This window comes from Elephantulus edwardii, unplaced genomic scaffold (genome assembly GCF_000299155.1).
Source record: "Elephantulus edwardii isolate Elephantulus edwardi_28Jun2011 unplaced genomic scaffold, EleEdw1.0 scaffold00020, whole genome shotgun sequence".
Taxonomy (NCBI): Eukaryota; Metazoa; Chordata; class Mammalia; order Macroscelidea; family Macroscelididae; genus Elephantulus; species Elephantulus edwardii.
This window is the reverse complement of record NW_006399770.1, coordinates 26096280-26112493: the sequence shown is the minus strand read 5'-3', so window position 1 is coordinate 26112493 and position 16214 is coordinate 26096280.

Sequence of the window (16214 nt, the reverse complement as noted above, 5' to 3'; positions counted from 1 at the left end):
GGAGAGGGACATCATGCTTGGGAGGGTGGAAGTATGGCACAAGAGGGGAAGACCCTCTATGAGGTGGATTGATTCAGTGACTGGGGTAATCGAGATGGGTGTGTGAGAGGCAGTGCGATTGGCACAGGATAGAGCAGGGTTTAGGGCTGTTGTACGTAAGGTTGGTCTGAGTCGCAAGTGACTTGACAACACATAAGAACAAAAACAACAAAAATGGATGTGTTCATGGTTTCAACTATCTTGTGGGTACAAAAAAGGGTAAGATTGTATGAGCACATGAAGTCTCAATATTCTCAACCAGAGTCAGTAAACTACTGCTTACAGGCCAAATCTGAGTCTCATTTGTTTCTGCAAAGTTTTATTGTCACATCACCTCACCCAAATAAAAACAGTATCACTAACATCACACACAGCAAAATCTTACTGCGGATTATCCAAAAGCATCTGGAACACCACATTGACAGAGAACTTCTAGAAATACAAGCTGGGGTTAGAAGAAGCTGTGACACTAGGGACATCATTGCAACTGTCAGATGGATCTTGACAGAAAGCAGAGAGTACCAGAGGAATGTCTGTCTTTCATTGGCTATGCAAAGGCATTTGACCATGTGGACAAATTGTGACTAACCTTGAGAAGAATGAGAATCTCAGAACACTTGATTGTTCTCATATGAAACCTATACTTGGACCAGGAAGCAGTTTTCAGAACAAGGAAACACTTCATGGTTCAAAATCAGAAGAGGAGTGTGTCAGGAATGTGTCCCATCTCCATACCTTTTCAATATGTATACAGATCTTTCAAAAGGCTGGACTTTATGAGGAGCAATGTGACATCGGGATTGGAGGAAGACTCATCAACCTGCGTTATGCAGATAACTGAAACTTACTTGCTGAAACTGATGAGGACCTAAAGCATTTCCTGTAGAGGGTCAAGGATTGTTGTCTACAATATGGATTGAAGCTCAACATCAAGAAAATGACCATTCTCACCATAGGCCAACTGGCAGTATCATGACAGATTGAGAAGAGATTATTAACAATTTCAGCTTGATGGGTTGAACAATCAACTCTCTTTGCACCAGCAGTCAAAAGATTTAAAAAAAAAAAATTTAAAAAATTGCATCTCGGGAAAGTCTGCTGTCAGAGACCTCTCCAAAGTTCTGAAGAACATCCAGCCTATGGTTTTTGCAATTACTTGCTATGTGCATCAGAAAGCTGGATAATAACGAGGGATAATAGAAAACGAATTTATGCCTTTGAATTGTGGTGCTGGAGAAGCGTATTGAGCATACTATAGACTATAACTAACAGGTCTATTCTGGAGAAGTTGAAACCAAGAGCTCCTTGGAAGCAAGGACATTGAGACGCTGTCTCCCATACTTTGGGTATGTACCAGGAGGGACTAGTCTTTGGAGAAGGATATCATGCTTGGAAGAGTTGAGGGACAGCATAGGAAAGGAAGAAATACATGAGATGGATTGACACAATAAGTGGGATAATGAGTTATCATTACCTAGACGGTACATAACAACAACAGCATGGGTGTTTTCCAGCTGTTGTTACCCAATTTATGACAAAGTTGAATCATTGCCTAAGGAAACATAAGATTCACAGAGATTAAAATATATTCTATCCGATCCTTCACACAAAATCCATTGTTAAACCTATTCCTATTTCTGAAGAACGTTTGTGTTTCCTCCTAAATGTATCCATTAATCAGTGTAAATCATTGCTCTAGGGATGCCCTTCATGGGAAACTGGGACTTTGCATGTGCCTTTGAAGGCGCTAAGGAGACATAATGGCATTTTCAATTAAGCTGCTGCTAATAAATGATCAGTGGTTCTAATCTACCAGAGGTTCTAATATGCGGAGGCAAGATGTCTGCTCATTTAAAGATTCATTGACTTGGAAACCTCATGGAGAAGTTCTACTTAATCATCTGGGATGATTTTGAGTCAGAATAGACTTAATGACACTAGTATAAGCTTGAGGAGCCCTGTTGGTATAGTGGTTAAATACTCAGCTGCTGGGACAGAGGTCAGATGTTTGAACTCTGTAGCTTCTCTGAAGGAGAAGGAAGTGGCACTCTGCCTCCACTGATTTACAGCCTTGCAAACCCTATGAGAACACTTTCTACTCTGTTCCATAGGGTTATTATGGAATGAAATTGACATACAGCAAAAAATTTATGTGTCCTTTTAGACTAGCCTTAGGACCTGCTAGGCTCCAAATATCTACAGATGTCTCCCTCCAACAGGATTATCTGCTGGCCTTGGGGCTCAAGGCCACAATTTCACAGGTTCCTTGTACTGATTTCTGTTTGAAAAGACCCTAATTGTTTGTAGTAGAACTAGAAACTTCTTAATGTCATATCAGACTGCCAACCAAGATAGAATAAGCCTAGGCAACCCGTTATGGTACGGATGACCAAACAAAATGGGTTGTTGGCCTTTTGAAGAAGCTTTCTGGCTGGTCCAGTCAGTGAAGATCTTGTAGAGTGGAAAGGAGACTCAAATCTTCACTCTTTTCTACCCCTTGGGCAATCCTTTATGGGCTCTTCGTGGATAACATGAGTAAACTCTTTTCTCTCTGACTTCCTGTTGGATTAACCATAGGAAGGTCCTAACAGGAGTCTCAAAGGTAGAGAAAGAGGAAGTTTTATAATTTAAGATCCCATCCTGGCAGGCTAAGAGGCAATGAATTTTTTTGGTACTTTTCCTCTCATACTTGCTTCTTGTTGTTGTTATGTGCTGCAAGTCACCTACAACTCATAGTGACCCTATGTATAATAGCTCTGAAAGCTACCCTGTCCTGAGCCAGTCTCACTAACTCTGATACACCAACCCCCATTGTCACAGTTACTGTATCAATCCATCGCATCCTAAGTCTTCCTCTCCTGTGCTGTCCCTCTATGCTTCCGAGCATAATATTCTCCAAGAACTGGTCCCCCCTGGCCACATGCCCAAAGTATGTGAGATAGAAAACCCTACAGACATACTTGCTTATATACATTTTTATAGTTTGGTCCTGGGTATGATCCACCTTAGTCTGTCAGAGAGAAGTCATCATTTCATTAAATGAAAACAAAACGAAATGAAACAAAACAAAACATCACTTGGCATTAATTTAATTCAAATCCATGTCGATTCTATGTGTCTCAGGGTAGAACTGTCTTCCTTAGGTTTCAATAGTTAGGTTTTCTAATCTCTTTCTATGGCACTTTTGGGAGGACTAGAACCTCCAACCTTTTTGTTGGCAGCCCAGTTATTGAACCATTTCCACAATCCAAGAACTCCTTTAATAAAGTAGACTCATATACACAGAGATGACATAAAGGTGGAAAGGAACAATATGGAATATTTTGCCTTAGCTAATTCTGAGTCCTCTTAGCTAAGTAGAAGAAGGTGCTTCTCACCATTTGTGAACCTCAATCCAGTGCCAGTGAGAGCAGAGGGAAGTCATCTACTCTTTTTCCAGGAATGCCTGAGGTGCTGATCCCACTCTACCCAAAAGCTGTTTCCTAATCCATCCTTTGGTGTATTATGAGACTACTAAGTCAGCTGTTAGGGACCTCTCCAGGGTACGGAAGAGTTATGGTGTCACTCTGGAGACTAAGGTGCGTCTGATACAGGCTATGGTCTTTGCAATCATTTGTTATGCATCAGAGAGTTGGACAAGAACTAGGAAGGATAGAAGGAGAATTGATGCCTTTGAGCTCTGGTGCTGGAGAAGAGTATTGAGGGTACCAAGGACTGCTAGAAAACAAACAGATTCAGAGGGTTAAACCAGGCTGCTCCTTGGAGGCAAGGATTCTGGGACTTCGTCTGACATACTTTGGACACGTTGTAAGGAGGGACAGGTCCTTGGAGAGGGACATCATGCTTGGGAGGGTGGAGGGAGGGCACAAGAGGGGAAGACCCTTTATGAGGTGGATTGATTCAGTGACTGGGGTAATTGGGATAGGTGTGTCAGAGGCAGTGTGATTGGCACAGGATAGAGCAGGGTTTAGGGCTGTGGTTGCTATGAGTCGCAAGTGACTCGATGGCACATAACAACAACAACAACAACAAGTTGTTTTCTCACTAGTTTTAGCTGCATGCATGCCTGCATAGTCTTCTAGGTGTAGGTTTAGGGAAGAACATCACACTATCATGCATTAGGATATTTATAAGGCCATTGAAACATAAAACAAAGTTAAATACTCAATTGAGAAGCCATAGTCTGGTAGCAAGAGGAGATCTGGCAAAACTTATAAACACCTGCCCATCCCGCTCCAACCACTCTCTCAGGGGACCTTCAATTCTGCTTGATTTCCCAGACTCGCCCTCTGCCCTGCTGCTGGAGATCTCACTCAGGAGGCGCCTCACGGGTTCACCATTCTGACGGATTTAATTTAGAGAATTTCTCGCTCTTCACATGGCAACAAAGGTCACGTGACTTAGCTATTATGTTGTCGGGGAAACAGCTTTTTACTGCTGTAGTTCTGTGACATTGGCTGAAAATTCTCTTTGTGTTTCTCCTTCCCATTCTTTCCTTTCTTTTAGTCCTGAGATTATTAAGTCTTACCAAATAGTTTTATGGCCATACCTTGCAAAGCACATTTTCCCCTCCTTAAGGCTTTCTTGCCAAACCAGGTATAATTGTGTACATATGCTTATTTAAGTGGATTTCCATCCTCAGAGACCAGTTTCCCATCTCTTAGAAACAGGGATGGGTCAGGAATCATCTACACACTGTGAGCTGGTGTTATCTATAGGAAGCGGCAGCAAATAGAAAAATGCCTAGATGAAAAGGGACCTTGGGATGACATTTCTTATTACTTGATTTTATGTAGAATATTTATGCTTGCTGATGGTTGGAATTTAAGTTGGTGTTAGAAACTCTTTCTTGGTACGGCTTTGTTCTAGTTTTTTCCCACCTAGTAAAAATTTCCAGATTACACAGTGGTTAAGTATTCTGTTATTGAAAGACCATCTGAGTTATGAATCTGCTTTCTCTCCACATTGTTCTACTTATCTTCTGCTTTATTTCTCTTCTTATGCATAAATTTTTCTTTATTCATTATCAGATTTGTTTAGTTAACAAAATAAATGGACAAGCCAACTCATCATTCTAAAGCAGGAACCAATTCATAGTTGAACATCCAGTGAGTTTTCAGAAAAGTCTAAATTTTCCATACTCTAAAATTACACAGGAGGAGATTGTCCTTCTTTCTCAAGAGGAAGAGTGGATGGATTTGTAAAGACATTTGACTGTGTGGATCATAACAAATTATGGCTAACACTGACAAGAATGTATCTCTATTCCACGTAATTGTGCTTATACAAAACCTATATCTAGACTAAGAGTCTAATGTATGAACAGAGCAAAGGAATACTGTTGCTGTTGTTAAGTGTCCTCGAATCATAGATGACTCATAATGACCCTATAAATGAAAGGCTTGAACACTTGTGTAACTTTCATCATTTATCTAAGTTCATTGTTTCCAGAGGCAAACTATTTCAGAAGTGGATGCCACTCTTGCTTCGAAGCTTGTTTTAATTTGGGAGTTCCACCAAACACTGTCCACTATATGTAGCCATTATCATATTGAACACACTCTTGTCACAGTGTTTAGCATCACAGAAACCACGAGTTACCTCTGTTCAGAAGAGGGACAGACTCGTGCTATACCACTTAAAAGAATGTTTGGCTAAAAACCAAGCCTGAGGGCTGTAGATTAAATCACCCACCCTTGGCTTAGTAGCATAACTTTCTATCCACCATGCCCACAGATGTCTCTCTATGACTCACAGCAATTCTGTGAACAACAGATCTAACCCTTGCCCTATCCTACTCCATCCTCACAATCTGAGACACACTCGAGCCCATTGTTCCAGCCTCTGTATCAACCCATCGTGTTGAGGATCTTCTTTTCCTCTCTGACTTTCCACTTCTCTCAATACGATGTCATTTCCCAAAGACTGGAACCTTAACTGTTGTTTTTTGTTGTTGTTAAGTGCCCTCAAGTTGCAGACGACTCATAGCGATGCTATGAATGAAAGACCTGAACACTTATAGAACTTGTAGGAAATACTATGTGGTTTAAAATTAATAAAGGACTACTTGAGGGTGGTATTCTCTCTCCATATCAATTCAATCTGTTGTTGTTATTGTTGTCATGTGCCCTCGAATGCCTGTGACTCTTAGTGACACTACGTACAACAGCCCCAAATTCTGCTCTATCCAGTGCTAATCTTATTGTTTCTGACACACTACCTCTATTACCCCAGTCAATGAATCAATCCATCTCATCAAAGATCTTCCTCTCCTGCACGGTCCCTCCACCCTCCAAAGCATTACATCCCTTTCCAAGGATTGATCCTGCCTTGCAACATGTTCAAAGTATGTCAGATGAAGCTTCAGAATCCTTGCCTCTAAGAAACAGCTTAGTTTAACCATCTCTAGGAGGAACCTGTTCATTTTCTCAGCAGTCCATGGAATATTCAGTACTGTTCTCCAGCACCACAGCTCAAAGGCACCAATTCTCCTTCTATCATCCCTAATCATTGTCCAGTTAGTTCTCTAATGCATGGCAAGTAATTACAAAGGCCGTGGCCTGTATCAGGCACACCTTAGTCTCAAGACTGACATTGTTGCTTTTCAGTACTTTGGAGAGATCTCTGATAGCAAACTTTCCCAATTCAATCAGTCTTTTAATAATCTGGCTGAGAAATTAATTTAATTACCAAGAATGTTGATTGTAGAGCCAAGCAAATTGAAGCTGTCAACAATCTCAATCTATCATCTATCATGATACTGCCAATCAGCCCAGTGGTGAGAATCTTTGTTTTCTTGATGTTGAGCTTCAATCCATATTTAAGGCTGCAGTCCTTGGCCTTCTGCAGCAAGAGCTTCAGGTCCTCCTCAGTTTCAGCAAGCAGGGTTGTGTCATCTGCATAACACAGATTGTTAATGAGTCTACCTCCAATCCTAATGCCACATTTCTCTTCATAGAACCCAGTTCCCCAGATAATCTGTTCCACATATATATTGAAACGATATGGAGATATGACATATCCTTAATGCACACCCTTCCCAAGTTTGAACTACGCAGTGTTTCCTTGCTCTGTTCTGACGAATGTCTTCTGGTCTAAGTATAGGTTTCACATAAGCACAATCAAGTGTTCTGGGATTCCTATTTTTCTCAGAGTCAGCCAGTTTGTTCTGATCCACACAGTCAATGCCTTTGCATAGTTAATGAAACACAGATATACATCCCTCTGGTACTCTCTGCTTTCAGCCAGGACATTAGCTATAATATCCCTAGTGTCACAGCTGCTTCTAACTCCCGCCTGTACTTTATGCAGTTCTCTGTTGATGTGCATCGTTTTTGGATAATCCTGTGCAGAATCTTGCTTGCATGTGATGTCAATGATCCTGTTCAATAATTTCCACACTGTGTCGAATCACCTTTCTTTGGAATGGGAACAAATATAGATCTCTTCTAGTCAGTTGACTAAGTCATTGTTCTCCAGATTTCTTGGCACAACTTGGTGAGCACATCCAGGGCAGCATCTGTTTGTTGAAATATGTCAATTGGTACATCATAATAGATGGAGAAAAGATTGAGACTGTCAATGACTTTATCTTACTTGGATCCACAATCAACACACTCAGTACTAGCAATTAGGAAATTAGGAAACATATTACACTGGGGAAACCTGCAGTCAGGGATTCCTCCAGATTATTGAGAAGCAATGATGTTAGTTTTAGGACTAAAATGCACCTGATTCAGGCCATGAACTTTTTAGTTACTTGCTATGCATCTGAAAGCTGGATAATGAATAAGGATGCCAGAAAAAGAACTGATGTTTTGGGCTGTGGTGTTGGAGAAGAGTACGGAATATCCCATGGACTTCTACGTAATTATGTTTATTCTTCTAGAAATCCATGGGATATTCCATACTTTTCTGGAGAAGGTGCAACCAGAGACTACTTGGAAGCTAAGATGATGAAGCTTCATCTCATATACTTTGGGTATGTTGCTATGAGAGGGAATTCCTTGGAGAAAGACATCACAATTAGAAAGGTGGAAGGATGGTAAAGAAGTGGAAGACCCTCAACCAGGTTGATTGACACAGTGACTGCGGCAATGGGCTCAAGTGTGCCAGAGATTGTAAGAATGGCACATTATAGGACAGGGTTCAGATATATTATTCCTAGGGTTGCTATGAATAGTATTTGACAACATGCAACAACAATAACAGTATTTGACAACATGCAACAACAATAACACCTTTGGGTGTTTAATAAAAATAATTTAGCGATTAATGTAATGACTCAATAGTTAACGCACGTTAAAGAAGAAACATCTTGTAGGTGAGCCCCATAATTTAGGTGTGTTAAAACCTTCCATTTCCTCCTAACACACATTCTCTTTTGTCCCTGTGCATCTCACCTATTATGGTGTGATCATCCGGGGTCTAAAACTGAAGTATTCATCTTCATATCCTATTCTAGTTTAAATTGTCTGCCAAAATAATTATGTCTAAATGCTAACCCCTGGTACTTGTGAATTTGACTTTGCTTGAGAAAAGGGTGCTTGGAGATGGTCTGAGCTAACATGATGTCATATTGGAGTAGCATGAGCTGTATTCCAGTCTGAGGAAAAGAGACATAAACACAAAAGTCCAGCCATTATTCCAAATGAAGAAACATTTTGAAGCCAAAGCATACCTCGATGATGAGAAAGTTGGGGCGAAAATGAAAGCATTGTCCTCTAGAGACTTCATACGGAACATGTTGATTTGAACTTCTATGTCTAGACCTGGTAAGCAATGCATTTCTTGTCTATTATTTCTTTTTTTTTTAAATTGTATGCTAAGTGAAGACTTACAAATAATTGATTTTCCATACCATCTTTCTTACACATTTTATTTTATGACATTAATTACAAATTATGTAATCACAATCTTCCTGGGACATCATGGTTGGAAAGGTGGAGGGTCAGTGAAAGAGTGAACAAACCTTGATGAGATATAGTGATAAAGTGACTGCAGCAATGGCCTCAAACACGTCGGAGATGATGAGGATGGCACAGGCTAAGACAGGATTCAGATCTGTTGTCCATACAATCACTATACTAATACTCAACTCCACAGCAACTAACAACAACCACAATCCTACCCATGCCTGGCTCCTGGTGGGTTCAAACCATATGCCTTCAGGTTGGCAGCATTGCTTCTTACCACTAGGCCACCAGAACTCCTTAAAATATAACTACTAATCATTCTGAAAGGGATAACAATAACAGGTCCTAGATAGCAAGAGGGGAAAGGAGGTGGGGGGAATCTCAAAATCCTAAAAACTTACCAGAATTACTGGTGGGATAGGACTAGTGGAGGCCACAGGCAATGGTGCTTAAGTGTCAGTCAAGCATGGAACCAAACTCACCCTCACAGATCAACTTCTAGCTAAACAATAGTCAGGTTTATAAGGTAAAAAAGATAACACTAAAGACATACTCATTGCTTAGGACAGTCAACTCTAAAAGATCGTTTGCTCAGGGATAAAGTTTAGGAGCCAGGCTCTGAAAATCTGGAGGGTCAGCTATGGGTCGGTTCCAACTCGATGATATATAACACCAATAGTTATTCTGATCTCAAGGTCATGGAGACTGAGGTTGTGTGGCCTATTAGTCCTCTAGACTACTTATTTCCATGTATCTGTTTTGCTTCTTTCTTCTTGTTCTGGAGAGGAAGAGAATAAAGGCCCCAGTTACTGTTTACCAAATTAGCGTGTAGAACACTGTCTTTGTGGATGATGTCATGCCAATTGACCTCGATGTCTTCAACACTGTGGTGCTTAAATCCTAGAACCAGCAAATCATCTTCTCATGGTGTTATGATTAAGACATTTATGGAAAATTGCCTCCCTGTTAAGCTCCATTGTATACATGGTTTTATTTGCAGCATATACTAATGTGAATGCAGAACTATTACCTGCCATGTCTGTGTGTGGATTTAGGTGTAGCCCCTTTTATCTGCTCACTTCTATTTATCTTGTTTGCCTGCCTATTTATCCTTGTAGCCTAAACAGGTTTTTATTACTTATAATACACAATCGTATATGTGATAGTGTTTGTTATCTATATCTCCTTTGTACTACTCCATGTTGTCTCTTTCTTTAGTTATGTTATAATCATTATATTCTTAGTCTGTGTTGCCTCTATCTTCACCCAACTTAATAAGGCAATAATACATTTCTAACATGTCAGCAAACTTGTTACTTTGGTATGGTAGCCCTAGGATACTAAGGCCGTAATACTCCAGTGGTTTAAACCCAACTGTGGCTCAAAAGGAGAAAGATGGATAAACCCCTCCCATGTGAACAAATTCAAGCATCAGGTAGCAATACTTAAAGATGCTATGAGCAAAATCTTGGATAATCTAGGAAGCACAGAAAGAAGATGGAGGGAATACACAGTCACTGTACCAAAATGAATCAGCTGACACTGAAATATTTCAGAAGTATCATATTACCAAGAGCAAATTGTAATGAAGGATGATATTTAAGCTGTGATGAAGGCAGTAGCAAAAAAAAAAGCCTCCAAGAATCAGTTTCTCCTCATAGAGCAGAACAGATTATCCGGGAGGCTGGGCTCTATGAGGAGAAATGTGGGGTCGGGATTGGTGGACGATTTATCAACAATCTGCGTTATGCGGATGACATAACCCTGCTTGCTGAAACTGAGGAGGACCTGAAGCACCTGCTGCAGAGTGTCAAGGACTGCAGCCTGCAATACGGATTGAGGCTCAATGTCAAGAAGACAAAGATTCTCACCACTGGACCAATCAGCAGCATCAGGATGGATGGTGAAGAGATTGAGATTGTACACAGCTTTAGTTTGCTTGGCTCCATAGTCAACAGTCTTGGCACCAGCAGCCAGGAAATTAAAAGGTGCATTGCCATGGGAAAGTCTGCTGTTAGGGACCTCTCCAAAGTGCTGAAGAGCAGTGGTGTCTCTCTGGCGACTAAGGTGCGTCTGATACAGGCCATAGTCTTCGCAATCACCTGTTATGCATCAGAGAGTTGGACAATGACCAAGGAGGATAGAAGGAGAACTGATGCCTTTGAGCTGTGGTGCTGGAGAAGAGTACTGAGAATACCATGGACTGCTAGGAAAACAAATAGATTTGTCCTGGAGAGGGTTAAACCGGGTGGCTCCTTGGAGGCAAGGATTCTGAGGCTCCGTCTAACTTACTTCGGACATGTAGTGAGGAGAGAACGGTCCTTGGAGAGGGACATCATGCTTGGGAGGGTGGAGGGACGGCGCAGGAGAGGAAGGCCCTCTATGAGGTGGATTGATTCAATGACTGGGATAATTGGGATGGGAGTGTCAGAGACAGTGCGATTGGCACAGCACAGAGCGGAGTTTAGGGCTGTTGTACATAGGGTCGCTATGAGTCGCAGGCGACTCGACGGCACATAACAACAACAACAACAACCAAGAATCAGTGGAATACCAACCAACTGACATGTTTCAAATAAAAGGTACAGGCCTACATGTGCTCATCAGTTTGTAATAGAAAATTTGGAAGACAGCTTCCTGGCAAACTGACTAAAAGCTCTGTATTTGTTCCCATTCCCAAGAAAGATTATCCAACAGAATATAGAAAATATAGAACAATGTAATTAATATCACATGCAAGAACAATACATTGACAAAGAATTGCTTAAAATTCAATCTTGGTTTCGAAGAGGTCGTGGTATCAGGAATATTATTGCTGATATAAGATGGAACCTGACTGAAAGTAGAGATGTTTTATTGATTATGCAAAGTCATTTGACTGGATCATAACAAATTCTGCCTAATACAGAGACTAATGGGAATCACAGAAGACTTAATTGTGCTCATACAAAACCTAGAACTAGATCAAGAGGCTGTTGTCTGAACAGAGAAAGGTAACAGTACATGGTTTTATATCAGGAAAGGTGTATGTCAGGGTTGTATCTTTTCTCCTATTAGATCTGCATACTGAGCAAATCATTTGAGAAACTGGACCCTATGGAGTAGAATGTGATATCAGTATTGGAGGAAGACTCATCAACAACCTGCATTATGCATGTGGCACATCCTTGCTTGTTGAAAGTGAGGAGGACTTGAAGCATTTAGCAGAAGATCAAAGACTATACAGCTTTCAATATAGATTACATTTCACTATCAAGAAAATAATAACCTTTACTGCTGAACCAATAGGAAACATTATGATGCATGAAGATTGAAGTTGTTAAGGAATTAATCTTACTTGAATCTATAATCAATATACTTGGTTCCAACAGTTCCAACAGAGATAAGGGGATGTATTTCAATAGGAAAGTCCGTAGTCAGATACTTCTCCAAATTTCCGAGTAGCAATGATGCCAGTTTGGAGATGAAGGTGTGGTTCTGATTCAGGCTATTATATTTTCAATCACTTCGTATGTAGCTGAGAGCTGGACAATGAATAAGGATAACAGAAGAAGTGATAACTTTGAGTTGTGATGTAGGAGAAGAGTATAAAATACTCCACGCACTGCCAAAAGAACAAAAAGATATATCTTGGAGACGGTGCAGCAAGAGTGATCCTTGGAGACAAAAATGGTGAAGTTTTGTCTCTCATACTTGGGGTGTGTTGCTAGGAGAAGCTACTCCTTGAAAAGAGAAATCATTTTTGGTAAGGTAGAGGGTTGGCTAATGAGAGGAAAACATTCAACTAGCTAGGCTGACAGAGTGACTGATGAAAGTGGCTCAAGTAGTCAGAGATGATGAAGATGGCACAGAATAGGACACAGAGTCACTGTGAGCTGTCCTTTACTCTGTGACATATAATAACAAGAACAACAACACCATGTGATTTACAACATCAAAAACTCAGTGGAGAGTCAGTATGAGTCAAATCTGACTCAAGACAATGACAATACCTGCAGTGTCAGTGAATGAAAGATGGATGTTGTTGTTATTAGGTCCTCTGAGTTGAGTATGACCCATAGCAATCCTGTGAACAACAGATCTGAACCCTTACCTATCCTGTGCCATCCTCACACTTCCTGACATACTAGATCCCATTGTGGCAGACACTGTGACAACGTGACAATCCACCTGGTTGAAGGTCTTCCTCTCCTTCACCGACACTCCACCTTCTCAAGTATGATGGCCCTATCCCAGGAATAACACCTCCTAGCAACATGCCCAAAGTATGTGAGACAAAGCTTTATCATCTTTGCCTCCAAGGAGCATTCTGGCTGTACCTTTTCCATGACATATTTCCATGACATATGGGATGTTCAGTACTTTTCTCCAACACCAGAGCTCAAAGTCATCAATTCTTCTTTGGTTATCCTTATTCAGTGTCCAGCGCACAGATGCCTACCAAGTCATCAGAAAGACCACAGCCTGCTTTGGATGCACGTCAGTCCTCAAACAGTTCCTCAATAATTTGGAGAAAGTCTGACTGCAGACTTTCCGAGTGCAATGTATCTTCTTATTACTTGACTGCTACCTCCAAGTGTGTTGATAACAAGTAAGATGAAGTCATTGACAATTTTAATCTTTTCTCCATCTGTCATGATGCTGCCTAATGGCCAAGTGGTAAGGAATTTTGTTTTCTTGACATTGAGATGCAATTCATATTGAAAGCTGTACTCCTTGATATTCTGCAACAAGTGCTTCAAGTCCTCACTTTCAGCAGTAAGCAAGATTGCATTATCTGCATAATGTGGGTTATTGATAAATCTTCCTCCTATCTTGATGCTACATTTTTTTCACAGAGTCCAGCTTCTCAATAATTTGCCCACCATACAGATTGAATAATTATGGAGAGACAATACAACCCCTACATACACCTTTATTAATTTTAAACCTTGTTGCTATGAGTTGCAGGCAACTTGATGGCACATAACAACAACAAAAACAACAACAACAACAACAACAGTGTTTCCTTGCTCTGTTTGGTCTAGGTATAGTTTTCACATGAGCACAATTAAGTGCCCTGGGATTCCCACCCTTCTTAATGTTAGCCATAACTTGTTATGATCCACACAGTAAAATGCCTTTGCATAGTCAATAAAGCATAAATAGATATTCTCCTGATATGCTTTACTTTCAGCCAGGATTTGCCTGCCCTCAGCAGTGATACCTTGGTACCAGGGCCTATGTTAAATCCTGCTTGAACTGTTGCTGAAGAGCATTCAAAAATACCTTTAATAGTAGTAGATAAGGGATTTCCAGAAGTTCAAGCTGAAGTAAGAGTTCATAATAATTATCTGTGGACAGACGGGCTGTCTTTTTCCTGGAGAAACTCATGGACAGAAAAAGATAAGGAATTTGAACTGCATTGAAAAATAGGATAGGTGACTGTAGAACTTTACTCCCCCCCACCCCCCACCCCACGATGGCATGGGAGGAGGAGGCACTTATGTGCTCGTGTGGACAGCAGCGGCAGCCAACAGGGCCCGCTGAGGCGGCTGGATTCAGGATTTTACTTTAAAGTAGCATTTGGAATGCACAGAGAGTGTTTCATGTCAATCCCCCTGGCAGCAGGCAATAGGATAAATGCATGACTGCCAAGGCCTGGAGCCAGGCAGTGGTCCAGGTGGCAGGTAAAGAGGAACTGAAATGAAGTGGGTGCAGTGAAAATGAGAAGGCAGAAACCCATAAACTACGTGTTAGTTATAGAATCATGTTGACTGGATCAAAAGAGAAAATGACGGATGTGGCAAATATGATGACAAATTTTGGACTCTGGATGATTGAAAGAAACAGGTGATTTTCTTTTTGTCAACCTCATTGGTCTCCATATCCCTGTAATTTTGCTATTAATTTAGCTTTTGCATTGCTCCATCTTTGAACTCTTCTGCGTTTTTCTCACCTATCTGAATTGGAAAAGGAGAGTTTTCAGAGATAGCTTTGGTCCTTTCAAATCCTGTGAGACAAGAGTAGTCCTCCTGTTTGGCCACTGTGCTCATCATAACTATGCCAGGATTATCCTGAGTGACTCAACTCCTACAGGATCTCAGTCAGCCCACACCTCCTACAGACTCCAACTTCAACTAGAGCTGTCCCTGCACCTCTGAAGAAGAGACCTATTAGAGCTAGAGTTTGAGGAGTGATGGCCAAAACAAGGGAAGTAAAACATACCACCAAACAAAATGTAATAGCAGTAAAAATTAAAAGAGTAATATTAAAAATTTTTTACATTAATATTATATTCTGGGTTTGAAATATGTATTGACAAATCCAATTTCTTGTAACATGAGAAATACATTATTGTTATTAAGCCTATATAGCAGTTAACTGAGGTTTAACAAGTGTCCAAGGTGGCAAAGTCTGTAAGTAGAGTAACTGGGTTCAAACCCAGCACTTGGACCTCTTAGCCCACAATCTCTATTGTTCTACTACACAAGGATCTGGATGTATGTGAAGAGTTGGCTGGCAGTAAGGAAGTTACTAGAATACTTGAACCTCAGTACTGTGATCAACGTCTGCCAGAGACCTTCACCCATTAATTCATCGATTTCTTCTATTTTTCAGCACTCCTGAAATGCAGGTACACTCTCCACAATTCTGTCGGTTAGATTACTTCCATTGCCATATTGCTGAAAAGAAGAGGAAGTGAAGCTGTGGTTAGTAGGTACAACAGCACGGCTAGACTCCAAGACTGGAATGTTCACTACTTCTTTGAGCCACTGGTGTAGATCTGCTGTCTGATAAAGAGCTTATTTGCTCGTTATTTCATTCAGAGAATGAATATCTGAGGGACCAGGACTGACTTTTTCCCACTCTTGAGGGAAACTACCATTGCTTATGTGTTTAGTTATTTGAATATCCACCAGGGATCAAAAAGAAATGTCAAATTGTACCTTATACTTCCTCTAAATGTTTTATATCCAGGTAAAGTAGGTGTCAAGATCTCAGAAAAAAAATTCCTCTTGTACTTGATATGTTCTATGAAGCTTTGTTTGCTTTTATTTGTCTCATGTATTGTGCGGGTAATTTCATTGCACAAGTTGGCATTTCTAATCAATGTAATTTGGAAACTGTTGTAAGAGGCCATTACGAAAGAAATCAAATGTTCCTCTTCTTTATGTAAAGTGGGTATAATAATTCTTCTTAATATTTGTATAGTATTTAGAGAGCCTTGGCTGAAAGATACTTCATAAACACAAAGCAGCCTTCCTTGTCTCTCTTTGA